This window comes from Lissotriton vulgaris, chromosome 3_1 (genome assembly GCF_964263255.1).
Source record: "Lissotriton vulgaris chromosome 3_1, aLisVul1.2, whole genome shotgun sequence".
Taxonomy (NCBI): Eukaryota; Metazoa; Chordata; class Amphibia; order Caudata; family Salamandridae; genus Lissotriton; species Lissotriton vulgaris.
In genome coordinates this window covers 953,520,285-953,535,865 of record NC_141689.1, presented here as the reverse complement: position 1 = coordinate 953,535,865, position 15,581 = coordinate 953,520,285, and the positions used below count along the sequence as shown (strand labels likewise).

At 48.1% G+C, this 15,581-nt stretch overlaps 1 long non-coding RNA gene across 1 annotated transcript; it reads left to right on the top strand.

Moving 5' to 3' along the window:
* The first annotated feature begins 2,301 nt into the window (after window positions 1-2,301).
* On the top strand, window positions 2,302-13,053 carry LOC147727262 (uncharacterized). Its single transcript, XR_015309462.1, has 3 exons — window positions 2,302-2,379; window positions 11,452-11,552; window positions 12,038-13,053. It is a non-coding gene; the product is annotated as an uncharacterized LOC147727262 (long non-coding RNA).
* Window positions 13,054-15,581: the final 2,528 nt, after the last annotated feature.

The window sequence follows — 15,581 nt, the reverse complement described above, 5'->3', positions numbered from 1 at the left end:
GAGGAAGGGATGATTTGGGAAGGGTTGTTTGGCACCGAGGCAATGTTATGGAAGATACCCGTAGATGAAACCTAGGGCTGGGTACACGGCAGTGGGTCCCTGGGAGGGGTTAAGCAGGTTGCCGGGGGCAACAATAGAGCCACCCTGGACCGACACCATAGACGTCTATTGACAGGAATGAGCAGGACCAGGTGTCACGACTCCGACGTCACCCACATAGGACGCCGGAGCATGCTGGCTGGTGTAGAGGGGGGGGGGGGGGGGGAGTTTAGGGGGGTAAAATGCAGATACTAAATGATGTTATTAACCAGACACCCCTATGGGGTGACCACTGTGACACCTTTGCTGTGCATACGACTCGATGCGCCGCCCGGCCTCCGGGTTGTGGGCTAATTGGCTGTGTACGAGTTCACTATTATTTTATCTATGCTTTGTGATATCATAAGTGTACTGGTTGACCTATTTTGTAAACTGGTTTCTAATTCTGCAATAAAAACAAATAAAAAAAAATGAGATGCATTATTTCTTGACATGAAATCGTTTGTATTAGGTGGCTTAAGGATGTATATGGATCTGCTTCCCTAGCATTACTGTCATCACTTACCTCTTTTATTGAAATAATGTGTTGTCCTATATCATTTATGCAGGACTCCCAAAATTTGATCTTGAATATACACAATGCGCACATGAACCGTATACATTGTGGTAAAGTAAACTGCCATTAGAAGGCTCAATCTGCGAATTGCGCCCAATAAACGACATATTGAATTGTATCATATAATGTTAGACTTTGTGTTCCTTACTAAAACATTACTAAAAGATTAAAAATGTTAAAACATTTCAACTAAACAGGATAAGTTCGCCCTGTCTCTTTACATAGGAAAAACAATGGTCTACTCCTTTGAATTTTTATTTTTATTTCACTTTCCTTTCTCTTTAATAAAATAATACAAATGTTGCTGAGCGATGCCAATACTGCGTGATGCATGAGCAAATTTCGTGCTGTGATTTATTTTTCCACTGTTCGACTCTTTTTTATTTTTCACTGGGGTTTTGCTTCCCTAGCTTCCCCCTATTGGGTCTTTTCAAAACAGCCATTAATCATATTGGTCAGAGACTTTGCCACTATCGGGACGGTAATACCGTTCTTTTCATGATTACAAATTATTGACCATTTTAAGATGGCCATCGTTTCCTGTTGTCGGGCACTTTGTTATTATTGAAACGCAAATACCTTTCTCTAAACGATTAAGCTTTGGACACTTGGTACCAAGTAATTTTATACAAATATTCTGCTGTCCTTTTCTGCCCTCAGGACCTGCGAGGCACATATACATTTATCGTATGCCGCACTTCATAAACATTTGCTACATTGCAATATGGCAGCCGTATTCACGAGGACATTTGGTTCGACATTTCTACCATTTTTTTTCATACCGATACAGGTGTAATAGTTTAGTTAATTAGTTGGAGATATATAAACCCTTTTCGATATTGCTCTACTTCTACCAGGTGCTATACGGACTGGAGAAGACAGGACGCTTACTGAAGGAGACCGTTTGAGCCGTCATTGCATCGTTCCGCAGTAAGAGCTTATGCAAATGTAGCATTCTTAGGTACTCCCGAGTTAGTTTCCGTCTCTACTTTAAAGATAGATGGAGGCAGTTTTAGTCTCTCTGCTATACGCTTATTTTGTTTGTCCCAGATATGTATTATGATGGTCTTTTTCGTATTCGTAATTACTAGTAGTAACTTAATAAGGATGTTTAGTGAGACCCCTCGGGGACGACAATAAGTTAAAAATACTTGGTGTTTGAGCCTCGCTCTAGACGGGGCGTTCTTTTTTTGACTTAAAATCATGTCCAAATTTGGGGATCTTGATAATCTACTAACCCCATAGGTAATACAATTCCACCTCTTATTTTTATCTTTCAAATAGAGTCGGCCACGGACATATGGTATTTTTTGGTTCCATACTGGGGATTGCCGACCAGAGCCATTACATTAGGGATCAGGTAACACAGCAAATTTATTTACCATGCCCTTTGATGTGGCTCAGTAACATAATCAGATTTTAAACATTAAAAACTTAAAATGTACACTTTTTTCGACTAATTTATTCTAATCTTTGTTTGTAGAATTATCCAGAAATATAGGAGCTGCTTTTTTGACTTATTGGAAATACCGTTTTCAGGCTTGGAACTGGAAACCAGGTAATACAGCACTCGTGTGTAACATCTACGTATCATACCCACTGCCATGATCTACCTTACAGACATGTTTTTCTATTGTCGTTTCTTTAGGCCTTAATGACACACCTGATATATGGTGTTTGCCTTGACATTTCATGAGGGTCTGGGTTGCCTAGAAAATTAAAGGGTAAGCATTACCAATATGGGAGCTCCCCTAGGGGAATGCCGTTATCCATCATGCACATGTATATGGTGTCTTGGGTGAAGTGCAATTATAGTATGGACCAATTCTGGGGCTCCCCCTAGGGGTCAGTTAAGCAAAGACATGTGCACCCTGTATACGAACGGGACTAGGAGATATAAGAATAGTATGTACTTAACAAATAATGTATTCTTTCACACTTTCTCCGTAATGGTACTCTTTATGTTAGACGGTGCTAGACCCACCATCTGCATGTATATACTGAAATCCAATCAATACATATATATATTTTTCACACAGTTTAAACCTCAGCTCCTTATCCGATCTTTTGAAATGTAAGTGACCACTCCTCCTCCTTTTCCTCCCTATATAGCCACCCACCACATCATGGATGAGAGGGAGGTGGGTAGGAACAGGCTAGATAGATTAATGTGAATAGTGCCTGTGAGACTTGGCCCTTTCCCCAGAAATTTTTCGCTTTTTATCCCCTGTTAATTTAGAATGCCCCTATTGAAACAACAGTGTGTAGGCCTTGGGTGGTGGAGAATGCCCTGTGTAGTTTAAAACTAGTGTTAAAGTACAGGTACTTCCTACCCCTAACATGGCCGCCACAGACCACTGCTGCAAGCAGCGTGGTTTAGAGGGCGCATTCTAGTAGCCAGGGGCTGGCTGGAACCCTCAGGCAATGTATCCATCTTAGCCTGCCAGCCTGCCCATAGGTAGAATGGTGGAACCACCTAGCACCTCCTGGAACCTTCTGGAACAGGTGAGGTGACACCAACTGACACTACCAACTGTCAACTGGCACTATAAAAGGAAAGGGAGGGAACTTTCCTGAGGAGAGAAGCTGAGGGGAAGACCTGGGGAAGTACCTACGCAGGAGGATAGGCAGTGGGGGTCAGGGCAGGGTCTTATGATGCTGGAATGACAGGGCCTAGTGTGCTGCTTTACAAGTGTTGAGGTATCCTGTTCCCCCCCCACTGACCTAGCCCCGCGGCAGGGAACACCCAGGGACCACTTGAGGGGATTGGCTGAGGAGATCTAACACCAGCCACCAACTTAACCCCCTTCAAGGAATAAGAAACCAAAGGAAACAAGAAACCAACTACTATTTACAAGGGCGCAAGAAACAGCTGCGCCAGGAAGAAATCAAGGAACCAGTAACCAAGAAGCTTACAAAGGCGCCAAGAGGAGACTGAATCACCACAGGACATTTGAAGAACCACCCAGGTATTGGCGCTGTGTCGCTCCCTGTGCCCCCTGACGCCACCTGGGGTTCCTGCACTAACCTGCCACTGCTGTGTGAGCTGACCTGTGGAACCTGCGGATCTGATTCTAACTTAAGTGAACTGTCTGCTGGCTAGCGCTCTCATTCCCTAGCGCTAGCACCCTGAATTACTTGTCCGGCTGGCACTGCTCGCATTCAAATAATCTACCTGAAGAGTGCCTGCCCTGCCTACCCAGCGCTCCCCTGCTGAGCACCTGTGAGAAGCGCTGAGGTTCTGAAGATTAACATGCCCTAAGAAGCGCTGTGAGTTTGCTGTCTGCTTTCCAGCGCTGTAAACTGTGATCTGTAAAAGCTGCTGAAGGGCCCCTGAGGCGCTGTACTCCTCGAGCGCTACTGACTGGACTGTGTCTGCGCCCCGTGTGGCGCTAGCTAAAGCGCTGTGCTGCCAGAGACCCCTGTCGAGCCTGTGAAGCGCTGTATCCGGCAACTTGTCCAGTGCTGCGTGTGCCAAGGAGCGCTGTCTCCTAGAAGCGCTATCTGCCCCCCACTCACCGCCGCAGCCCAGGCTGCCCTGACCGGTGTCGTGATTTGCCCCCGGCGGCCCCCGGTGCCGAGAGAGGGCCGCCGCCGTATCGCTGAGGGCCGCGCCCGGCCCACGAGTGAGAGGAATTCCCCTTCAGTAGATTCCAGTCAGGCTGCGCTAGGCCGAAGCCGGCCGCTCCCCCGTCACGTGATGCGAGAGACTCCTGCCGTGTCATCGCCCTGGATTGCTGGTGATTGGAGAAGGGCTGGGACGCCCTGCGAGCCGCGTTGCCATTGGCGGTCGCGGGCGAGCCCCCTCTCTTAGCAGCCGCTGATTGGTTCCCGGCCGGGGACCACGAAGGAGACCCCCGAGGACCGGAGCAATATCGGAGCTGTGGAGAGGCCCCGAGAAGAGCGCTGGAGAAGCACGGGCCTCCCCTGACTAGCCGCAATCCACCGGAAGGTGCAGAGGGAGAGTCCCCAGGCCGCGTGAGGCCTACCAGAGGGCCGGAGCCCTTCACACCGGCTGCACACTGCCGCGAGTGGCCAAAGAAGTAAAGGTAACCCCCGGGGAGGAGGGCGGAAGGCCGGGGAAGGCCCGGGTTCGCCCCTCCCCCGGGGAAGATTGTTGTTGGGCTCCGTTGGCCCAGATTAACGGCGAAGTCAGCAAACCCCCAGGGAGGAGGGCGGAAGGCCCCTAATTCGCCCCTCCCTGGGGAAAACTGGTGACTGGCCCACGTTGGCCCTAACTAGCCCAGGAGAGCCCCCTGACCTGGACCAGGACCCCTAAACACCGTGAGGGCATCACTTGGTGGAAGGGAGGGGAAAGAAAGTGCCTACAGGCCTACTGGGCCTTTGAACTGTGCCAGGAGTGTATTTTTAGCCCTGCTGTATTGCCTATTGAGACCCTTATATTAGAAAGGCCATGGGGGGAGATATCATATACTCAGTAGCCCCCGGAGATGTGTGAAGTGCACAGGCCAAGTGCATACATTTAATGTAATGCAGAGTTTCTGCCAACGTATGGGTCTCCTTGCCTGCTGAATACTGGAATGGGAGTAATCCTCTAATGAGAAATTGATTCCTAATTGAGGTACTGGTTATCTTATCCCAGGTAATGTTCACTAATGCTTGAAGCCTGACTTATTTTGGGATTATTGCACTGTTGGGCACTGAATAAGAAAATGTTACCCTTATCCGCTGAAATGTCATTCCTGGTTAAGGAAGGGGTCGCTCCTGCCAATTGAATGGTTTACCCTCATTTGAGGCACTGTTTATTCCTGCGTTTTGGGAAATGTTATTGCTGAGAAATGCAGTGTTTGTGCTCCTAATGAAATGCATAAGAAGTTAAGGCTGTAGTAACTTTGGAATTGCCCTAAGGAAATGCACATATTACAATAGGCCTAGTTATTACTGCCTTATTTAGGGGAATGCTCTGCATAGGCCCAATTAAATGTGCAGGTCTGAGTCATGAAATGGTTGATCTATTATTAAATGTCTATTTCTGCTAAGAGAAAGGCTACCCTAATTGGAGTGGAAATGTCTATTCAAGTAAATGACCAGTTTATGCCTATTAAATGACATGTTAAATCTAGCCTAGTGCCAGGTTTCCTGAAACTCCTACAGCTAGGTACTAAAATGTTTTGTTCCCAAACGTAGGATATGTATATTTCTGCCTAAGGCAGTGTTATCTGAATGCTATTCCAGCCTCAGGTGTTGTAGTAGTTTAACCTAGTTAAAAGAAAGGTTTATTCTTATCTGATGAAATGGGTAATGTGGGTTAAATGAAATGTTTTCTTCCACGTAGTGCTAAATTTACTAGAAGGCCTACAGTGATTTATCTACATGCTTCCTGTTATAATTCCTTAATGTATTACTTTCAGGTGCTGGCCCAGAGCAAGGCTGAGGTCAGGCCTGCGTTCTTCAAATATTTAATATTTTAATATTTATGGCATATTTAATATTTATGCACCCAATATTTAATGTGAGTTTTGAAACATATGCACTTGGGAAGTAGGCTGTTAAGCTAACTACCCTAACGAATTCCTAATACCCTGATCCTGCTCTATCTTAATAAAGTTAACTTGAGTTTTTACACAAGCTCACTGGAGTGGCGTCCCTAATTGCGTGCTCATGTTTCTGACTCAGTGGTTGCGTGTGCTGTATGGTCGCTTTACACATAAGCTTTCGGATGTCTACCCGCTCGTGCCATGCTACCCTAGGGGACTGGTGACCCCAGTTCCAACATATTGGTGTCGAGCGGTGGGATCCAGGACTTGTGACCATGCAGCACCCTCCATTGGGACAGGGTGCACAGCAATTGGGCTGCACAATTATTGTGTGTAAGCCAAAGTAATTGACCCCTCCATTGTCTAGCCTGTAGAGTGTATCAAGATCTGTTAGACCTAATCCTGTCACCCACGTCCTGGTATCTTTTCCCAGATTTATCTGAGTCCCCACCTGGCATAATTGAGTTTTGTCAGGGGATGGGGGTGCCTGTTGGGCGGAGAACCAGAAAGAAGGAACTCCGTACCACTTTGGGGGCACGGGTAGGAGCCCACCCAGAGGGGAGAGGGGATGGGGAACAGGAGGGGCAGGTCACACCCAGGGAGGCGGGCACACCAGAAGACCCAGGCCTACTCAAAATTGTTGTGTCTGACAAGGTGCTACCGGGAGGATGTTCTGGGGCAGGGAGTAGAGTAACTGGGGGTGTGCGTCGTCTAAGATGATAGAGCATGAGAGGGAGAGTGAGAGCCTTGCAATGGATGAGAGGAAGCTGGTGCACAGGCTTCAGCTAGAAGAGTTAGAGCTGAAGGCCTTGGAATTATGTGTACCAGGTGCTTCCAATGGTGGCAGCGTACCCGAGGTTCGGAGTTTAGACCAGTCACAGAGTGTAGGACCTGGACTGGGGTTTCAGGATCAGGAATAGCCTGACCTGGAGGGTGGGGTACCGGTAACTAAGGACCCTACCAGAGTGACTTCCAGGGGTACCTATCCGGGGAGGAGGGTGCGGAACCCTGGAAGGGGGTGCAGAGGGAGGAAGGACTCTCCTCTGGCACCGGTCCAGGCACGGGGTTAAGATCCTGGGTTGGGTGGCCAGGTTCAGGGGTTGCCTGACCTGGCGGGAGGAATCTCTGTATTCAGAGTTCCTCCGGTTGTGACTCTCAGGGGTACTACTCCAGGTGGGAGGGTGCGGAACCCTGGGAGGGGGTGCAGAGGGAGGTAGGACTCTCCTCTGGCACCGGTCCAGCCACAGGGTTAAGATCCTGGGTTGGGTGGCCAGGTTCAGGGGTTGCCTGACCTGGCGGGAGGAATCTCTGTATTCAGAGTTCCCCCGGTTGTGACTCTCAGGGGTACTACTCCAGGTGGGAGGGTGCGGAACCCTGGGAGGGGGTGCAGGGGGAGGTAAGTCTCGCCCCTGTCACCAATTCAACTTAAGGGTTTAGACCCTAGGTTGAGAAGGAGAGTGGAAAAAGGTACCACGGGCCTGGGGCGACTGCCCCCCACTCTGAGAGAGAGTAAGGGCCAGAGACATCTGGATTGGAGGTCTGTCCTGGCCGCATCCCACTAGGAACACCAGTGGGGTGGTTGGATTAGCGAGGATGTCATGGTGGTATTGGGCCTGCGTCCACCTTTTTCCGCCCCAAGCAGGGAAGCCCGTCAAGGGAATGATCAGTCTACCCTGGCTTTTGGCTGGGGGGGAGATGTGTGAGACTTGGCCCTTTCCCCAGAAATTTTTCGCTTTTTATCCCCTGTTAATTTAGAATGCCCCTATTGAAACAACAGTGTGTAGGCCTTGGGTGGTGGAGAATGCCCTGTGTAGTTTAAAACTAGTGTTAAAGTACAGGTACTTCCTACCCCTAACATGGCCGCCACAGACCACTGCTGCAGCAGCGTGGTTTAGAGGGCGCATTCTAGTAGCCAGGGGCTGGCTGGAACCCTCAGGCAATGTATCCATCTTAGCCTGCCAGCCTGCCCATAGGTAGAATGGTGGAACCACCTAGCACCTCCTGGAACCTTCTGGAACAGGTGAGGTGACACCAACTGACACCAACGGACACTACCAACTGTCAACTGGCACTATAAAAGGAAAGGGAGGGAACTTTCCTGAGGAGAGAAGCTGAGGGGAAGACCTGGGGAAGTACCTACGCAGGAGGATAGGCAGTGGGGGTCAGGGCAGGGTCTTATGATGCTGGAATGACAGGGCCTAGTGTGCTGCTTTACAAGTGTTGAGGTATCCTGTTCCCCCCCCACTGACCTAGCCCCGCGGCAGGGAACCCCCAGGGACCACTTGAGGGGATTGGCTGAGGAGATCTAACACCAGCCACCAACTTAACCCCCTTCAAGGAATAAGAAACCAAAGGAAACAAGAAACCAACTACTATTTACAAGGGCGCAAGAAACAGCTGCGCCAGGAAGAAATCAAGGAACCAGTAACCAAGAAGCTTACAAAGGCGCCAAGAGGAGACTGAATCACCACAGGACATTTGAAGAACCACCCAGGTATTGGCGCTGTGTCGCTCCCTGTGCCCCCTGACGCCCCCTGGGGTTCCTGCGCTAACCTGCCACTGCTGTGTGAGCTGACCTGTGGAACCTGCGGATCTGATTCTAACTTAAGTGAACTGTCTGCTGGCTAGCGCTCTCATTCCCTAGCGCTAGCACCCTGAATTACTTGTCCGGCTGGCACTGCTCGCATTCAAATAATCTACCTGAAGAGTGCCTGCCCTGCCTACCCAGCGCTCCCCTGCTGAGCACCTGTGAGAAGCGCTGAGGTTCTGAAGATTAACATGCCCTAAGAAGCGCTGTGAGTTTGCTGTCTGCTTTCCAGCGCTGTAAACTGTGATCTGTAAAAGCTGCTGAAGGGCCCCTGAGGCGCTGTACTCCTCGAGCGCTACTGACTGGACTGTGTCTGCGCCCCGTGTGGCGCTAGCTAAAGCGCTGTGCTGCCAGAGACCCCTGTCGAGCCTGTGAAGCGCTGTATCCGGCAACTTGTCCAGTGCTGCGTGTGCCAAGGAGCGCTGTCTCCTAGAAGCGCTATCTGCCCCCCACTCACCGCCGCAGCCCAGGCTGCCCTGACCGGCGTCGTGATTTGGCCCCGGCGGCCGCCGCCGTATCGCTGAGGGCCGCGCCCGGCCCACGAGTGAGAGGAATTCCCCTTCAGTAGATTCCAGTCAGGCTGCGCTAGGCCGAAGCCGGCCGCTCCCCCGTCACGTGATGCGGGAGACTCCTGCCGTGTCATCGCCCTGGATTGCTGGTGATTGGAGAAGGGCTGGGACGCCCTGCGAGCCGCGTTGCCATTGGCGGTCGCGGGCGAGCCCCCTCTCTTAGCAGCCGCTGATTGGTTCCCGGCCGGGGACCACGAAGGAGACCCCCGAGGACCGGAGCAATATCGGAGCTGTGGAGAGGCCCCGAGAAGAGTGCTGGAGAAGCGCGGGCCTCCCCTGACTAGCCGCAATCCACCGGAAGGTGCAGAGGGAGAGTCCCCAGGCCGCGTGAGGCCTACCAGAGGGCCGGAGCCCTTCACACCGGCTGCACACTGCCGCGAGTGGCCAAAGAAGTAAAGGTAACCCCCGGGGAGGAGGGCGGAAGGCCGGGGAAGGCCCGGGTTCGCCCCTCCCCCGGGGAAGATTGTTGTTGGGCTCCGTTGGCCCAGATTAACGGCGAAGTCAGCAAACCCCCAGGGAGGAGGGCGGAAGGCCCCTAATTCGCCCCTCCCTGGGGAAAACTGGTGACTGGCCCACGTTGGCCCTACCTAGCCCAGGAGAGCCCCCTGACCTGGACCAGGACCCCTAAACACCGTGAGGGCATCACTTGGTGGAAGGGAGGGGAAAGAAAGTGCCTACAGGCCTACTGGGCCTTTGAACTGTGCCAGGAGTGTATTTTTAGCCCTGCTGTATTGCCTATTGAGACCCTTATATTAGAAAGGCCATGGGGGGAGATATCATATACTCAGTAGCCCCCGGAGATGTGTGAAGTGCACAGGCCAAGTGCATACATTTAATGTAATGCAGAGTTTCTGCCAATGTATGGGTCTCCTTGCCTGCTGAATACTGGAATGGGAGTAATCCTCTAATGAGAAATTGATTCCTAATTGAGGTACTGGTTATCTTATCCCAGGTAATGTTCACTAATGCTTGAAGCCTGACTTATTTTGGGATTATTGCACTGTTGGGCACTGAATAAGAAAATGTTACCCTTATCCGCTGAAATGTCATTCCTGGTTAAGGAAGGGGTCGCTCCTGCCAATTGAATGGTTTACCCTCATTTGAGGCACTGTTTATTCCTGCGTTTTGGGAAATGTTATTGCTGAGAAATGCAGTGTTTGTGCTCCTAATGAAATGCATAAGAAGTTAAGGCTGTAGTAACTTTGGAATTGCCCTAAGGAAATGCACATATTACAATAGGCCTAGTTATTACTGCCTTATTTAGGGGAATGCTCTGCATAGGCCCAATTAAATGTGCAGGTCTGAGTCATGAAATGGTTGATCTATTATTAAATGTCTATTTCTGCTAAGAGAAAGGCTACCCTAATTGGAGTGGAAATGTCTATTCAAGTAAATGACCAGTTTATGCCTATTAAATGACATGTTAAATCTAGCCCAGTGCCAGGTTTCCTGAAACTCCTACAGCTAGGTACTAAAATGTTTTGTTCCCAAACGTAGGATATGTATATTTCTGCCTAAGGCAGTGTTATCTGAATGCTATTCCAGCCTCAGGTGTTGTAGTAGTTTAACCTAGTTAAAAGAAAGGTTTATTCTTATCTGATGAAATGGGTAATGTGGGTTAAATGAAATGTTTTCTTCCACGTAGTGCTAAATTTACTAGAAGGCCTACAGTGATTTATCTACATGCTTCCTGTTATAATTCCTTAATGTATTACTTTCAGGTGCTGGCCCAGAGCAAGGCTGAGGTCAGGCATGCGTTCTTCAAATATTTAATATTTTAATATTTATGGCATATTTAATATTTATGCACCCAATATTTAATGTGAGTTTTGAAACATATGCACTTGGGAAGTAGGCTGTTAAGCTAACTACCCTAACGAATTCCTAATACCCTGATCCTGCTCTATCTTAATAAAGTTAACTTGAGTTTTTACACAAGCTCACTGGAGTGGCGTCCCTAATTGCGTGCTCATGTTTCTGACTCAGTGGTTGCGTGTGCTGTATGGTCGCTTTACACATAAGCTTTCGGATGTCTACCCGCTCGTGCCATGCTACCCTAGGGGACTGGTGACCCCAGTTCCAACAGTGCCGCTCTCAGACTTACACACGTTTCTTTGCTCCTTCTTGTATTCTTTGGAATAGATGCATCAAGGCTGTATATAACACAGCAATCATCGTCACGATTGTCCATCTTTACACGACCTGCCGAACTGCTCAAGAAAAATCTTTTTAAGCTCAACTCTGTAGGTCTTTAGTTAAACACTAGTTTACCATCTAATGTTTTAGCCGTAGTGTTGCCATGGCTCAGTATGCATCTTTCTCGCTCTTTTCCTACCATAACACATTTGTTTGGAATACAACATTGTTTTTGCATAAATTGTAAAGGCATAGGACAGCTCTGCCGCAGGATCACTAGAGTTGTCTCTCCTCTATTTTTATTAAATGTATATCTCTCAGACTTAACTTGCTGTATGTTGGCATCAGGAACTGAGAAAGACTCAGTCAACAAAAAGCTTTGACTATATAACTTTGTAATGGGTTTGGGGAAGCCATGGCCATTGTCCAGGCCCCAGGTGGCACGCCTTTGTATGTATCAAAATAGAATTAGACATTGTTACACTGGCAGTTAGGTGTTTTAAGTGTGTGATTATTTGTGGCTCGGCTGAGCTTGCAGATATTTCATGATTTTAATGGTATGTTTATATGTTTTGTTTTTGTTACAATACAGCCCTGAAGAAGTCCCATTGGGGACGAAACGCGTCGGCTGTTCTCTCTTACAAATGGAACAATAAAGAAAAATCTTTTGTGAAAAAATTGGACATTACTCTTAGTATCTTTTGTGACAAACTTGTGACTCAGTTTGTACAATCTCTATAGGTGGTGCACCTGTGCTTATAAATTGAATTATGTTAAAGTTCTGTATGGAACTATCATTGTGATGGTGGGTGACTATTGGTGTGCACACAGACCCCTTCCTCAATTATAAAGGGCAAATTATTACTTTGGTTATTTTGGTTAGGTGCATTGGTAAAGAAGGCTCCACCATCCCTCTAGCTTTAATACTTTGAAATTACATTTGCGCCTGACTAGATTTGTGCGTGCGTTATCTCCAAGCCACAAAACACGATGAATTTAAGCACTCATAAAAAAAGACATTCATATCATGAGCAAGTCGTGTTTCGGATCAAGTTTCTGAAAGCCCAGCTATTTGTCCTCAAGGCCTCCCTGGTTGACACAGGCCCTATGTCAAATTAATTTGCAAATATGCTTTTATCCTTAATGAACGATTCAAATGTGCATTTATTTCATGTATGTATTCCCTGCTTTTTAGGAACACATCCATTTTGTTTGTGTGCACAAATACAATATTATTGTATGCAAGCAGGAAGTCACATTCAGGATTAAAGAGAATAGAACAGCATCGGGCAAATCAGTTTGAAAGGAAAACATTTCTCTTCTGGGCAGATTTGTGAGAATTCAAAGTGGAAAACATCTATTAGTGTCAGCATCACATTAACATATGGCCACTTTGTGCGATCGACAGTGTTTGGGGCCCATTTGTGGTGGAGACGGTTATAGAGCCGATAAGATCTCTGCAGACTCCAGAGCAGCCAACCGCTTTGTTTCCGCATTGTCACTTTCATGTGCACAACACATGCTGTAGGCTTTCAACCTATGTGTCACTTCCTTTTACAACCAGGGGCACGTGAAAGGGGCGTGCCTTTCCGTTCTTATCTATGTTTTTATTTTAATTTGCAAGCCTTACACTTAAATTAAGGGGATAACTTGAAGAAAACAAGTCTGACTATGCTGCTGGGCATCTCTGCCTACTATATTATAATTTATATTATTTGTACGAAAGGCTGTGTGACCACTAGCTGTATTGGGAAGCAGAGTAAACAAAACATGAACATTAATTAACACGGCACCCAACTTAAACAAAACAAGTTTTGGCAAATGCTTGCCAAAGTATTTGCTTTGCCAATAATGTAGAGCAGCAGCAAAAAAAAACAACAGTGTGATGGTGTATGGCGGCCTAGTGTGAGGACGTATGCCTTGCCTTTTTTTTATTTACGATTTGAAGATGTCGAATGTCACCTGAAGCAGTCAATTTATTTTAGAAAAATACATGTGATTTCTGATGTTTCCCTCTTCTTCATTTTGCTTGCAACAAAGTGTCACTCATAATCGCTGAATGCCACTCAGAATTAAAGTGAAATTATGAAAATGTCACACACAAACAATCTGAAACCTTGGCAGCTATGACTCTCTGCTGATGCTGTCTGAAGGCAGTATGGTGCAGGAGAGGGTTGGGCTCTTGAGGCCCCTCTGCTGATGCTGCCCGAAGGCGGGGGTATAGGGGAGGCTGAGCTGCTGAGGCCTCTCTGCTGATGCTCTCTGTAGAATGGCAGGATGGGCCGGGCTGCCAATGCCTCTAGGCCGATGCCATCTGGGAGGGGGAGGCTGGCCCCGACTGTTGTGACCTCTCTCCTCATGCGGTCCGAGGAGAGGTTGGAAACACAACAGCGTGCAACGAGTAATCATTTCTCAGCTGCTTTCCATGTCAGATGTGTATTATCGCCTGACACGTCATGCAGTGTCGGAAGCAGAACACGGTGTATATTGACTGTGTCTTAACCTTTTGTCACAATAGCGCCTTGTTGGAACTAACGCTTCCCTGTGCATACCAATGCTTGGCGCACACGGCCCCAGAGACAAACTCTATTTATAATCCAGCACAGAGCACCCCACTCATGGACATTGATACACTTGAAACTTGATGGCCGCAGGGGGCGTCAGATCTGTTACTAGGAAAAGGGGCGATAATTAGCTCCTGCTGTGTCTTGCAGCCGCCAGTGAATAGCGCTAACTAAGAAAACAGGAACATTAGTTAAGGACTAATAAGGCAGTTTGGAATAGAAAAAAATAAATGGAGAGGCACTTTGGCGTATGGGAGCGTGTGTTTGTTCCAAATAGTATGGGCTGCACGAGGGAGAGAGGCTCACTCAGGCGTCAGCAAATCCCTTACGCATGCAAGGTTATGCAGCATATCAATAGTGCCTTGTGGAGATAGGTTTAATTAAAGTGGGCAAATGCGGCTGGAAGTGGGCGCTCTACATTACAAGGGAGGAACAATGCTGCAGAAATCTCACATGTACAGGAGCGCATAAGTCATCCTGAATGCGAAGAGCAGAGCTACCTTCCGGCTTGTCTGGTGGACGGGCTGAGGCAGTGTGTTCTGTCAAAACCGGCTGCCGGAGAGCTTGTGCAGCGATTCAATGAGCCTCGGGGTATTTCCGATTAGCTACAGCTGATTAGCTAAGGCTGGGCCAAGCAGAGAAGGTGAGCTATTAACCCATTCGGAGCCTCGCAGAGTCAAGTATATTCAAGGGCTGTAGAGCAAGCGTGAAGAAAACAAGCTCTTGGCATTGTTGGGGGGGGGGCGGGAGCGCATTGGCAGGGGAGAAGCAGCCTTTGATGTGCGAGTGGGAGGGAACACCATATGGGGTGTGATTAAGAAGTGAGCTCAAGCGCGTACTGGGGAAGCGTCGCGCTTGAGTAACTCACATGCATTGGGGACAATCCACGCTGGTTTCAAGAGCTATTTTGCCCACTATACTCTCGCATAACAACACATGCGTGTTGGTTCAGCGAGACCTAAAAAGCGCAGAGCCGTTTTATTCCATCCGTCTTCCAAAAATGACGCGCGTTGGCATTCTTGGGAATTGTATAGGCATGAACATCTGTCCGTCATTTCGAGTCATGCATTTGCAAGCACACATAACAAAAGTATACCAAAAAGACGTGAGAAGTGGGAAAAGAGGAGCGCAGGTGGCGGTCAAGTTGAAGGCATAGGAGAAGGAAACAGAATGGTTTCAAAGCATAAGTAGGCAATGTGTGTGAAAGAAGGTAAGGGGTAGATGGTTACAGTAGACAATACATGTGGGTTATGCTTTTGCTGTGTTGTGTCGGTGCTTAATAGACACTTTAGCCCAGGACGAGACATTCAGAGGCGGGGAGAGGTTCGTAGAGAAATCTTAGGATGGCGGAGAATAGTAGCAGTGAAAATGAATACCTAAAGGATGGGTTTTTGGTCATATGACGTCATATTGCAGTGTGATGGTGTGGGTGAGCGGCAGGATGGCCAGGGAGTCTGTGAGCTGGCGATTCAGAGCATATTCTCACGGAGCAATGCAAGTCTGTTTGAAGCTGGTACACAGCCCAAATCCTTAAGAATGCCTCTCCTAGCCAGTTCCGAGGGAATCTGAATC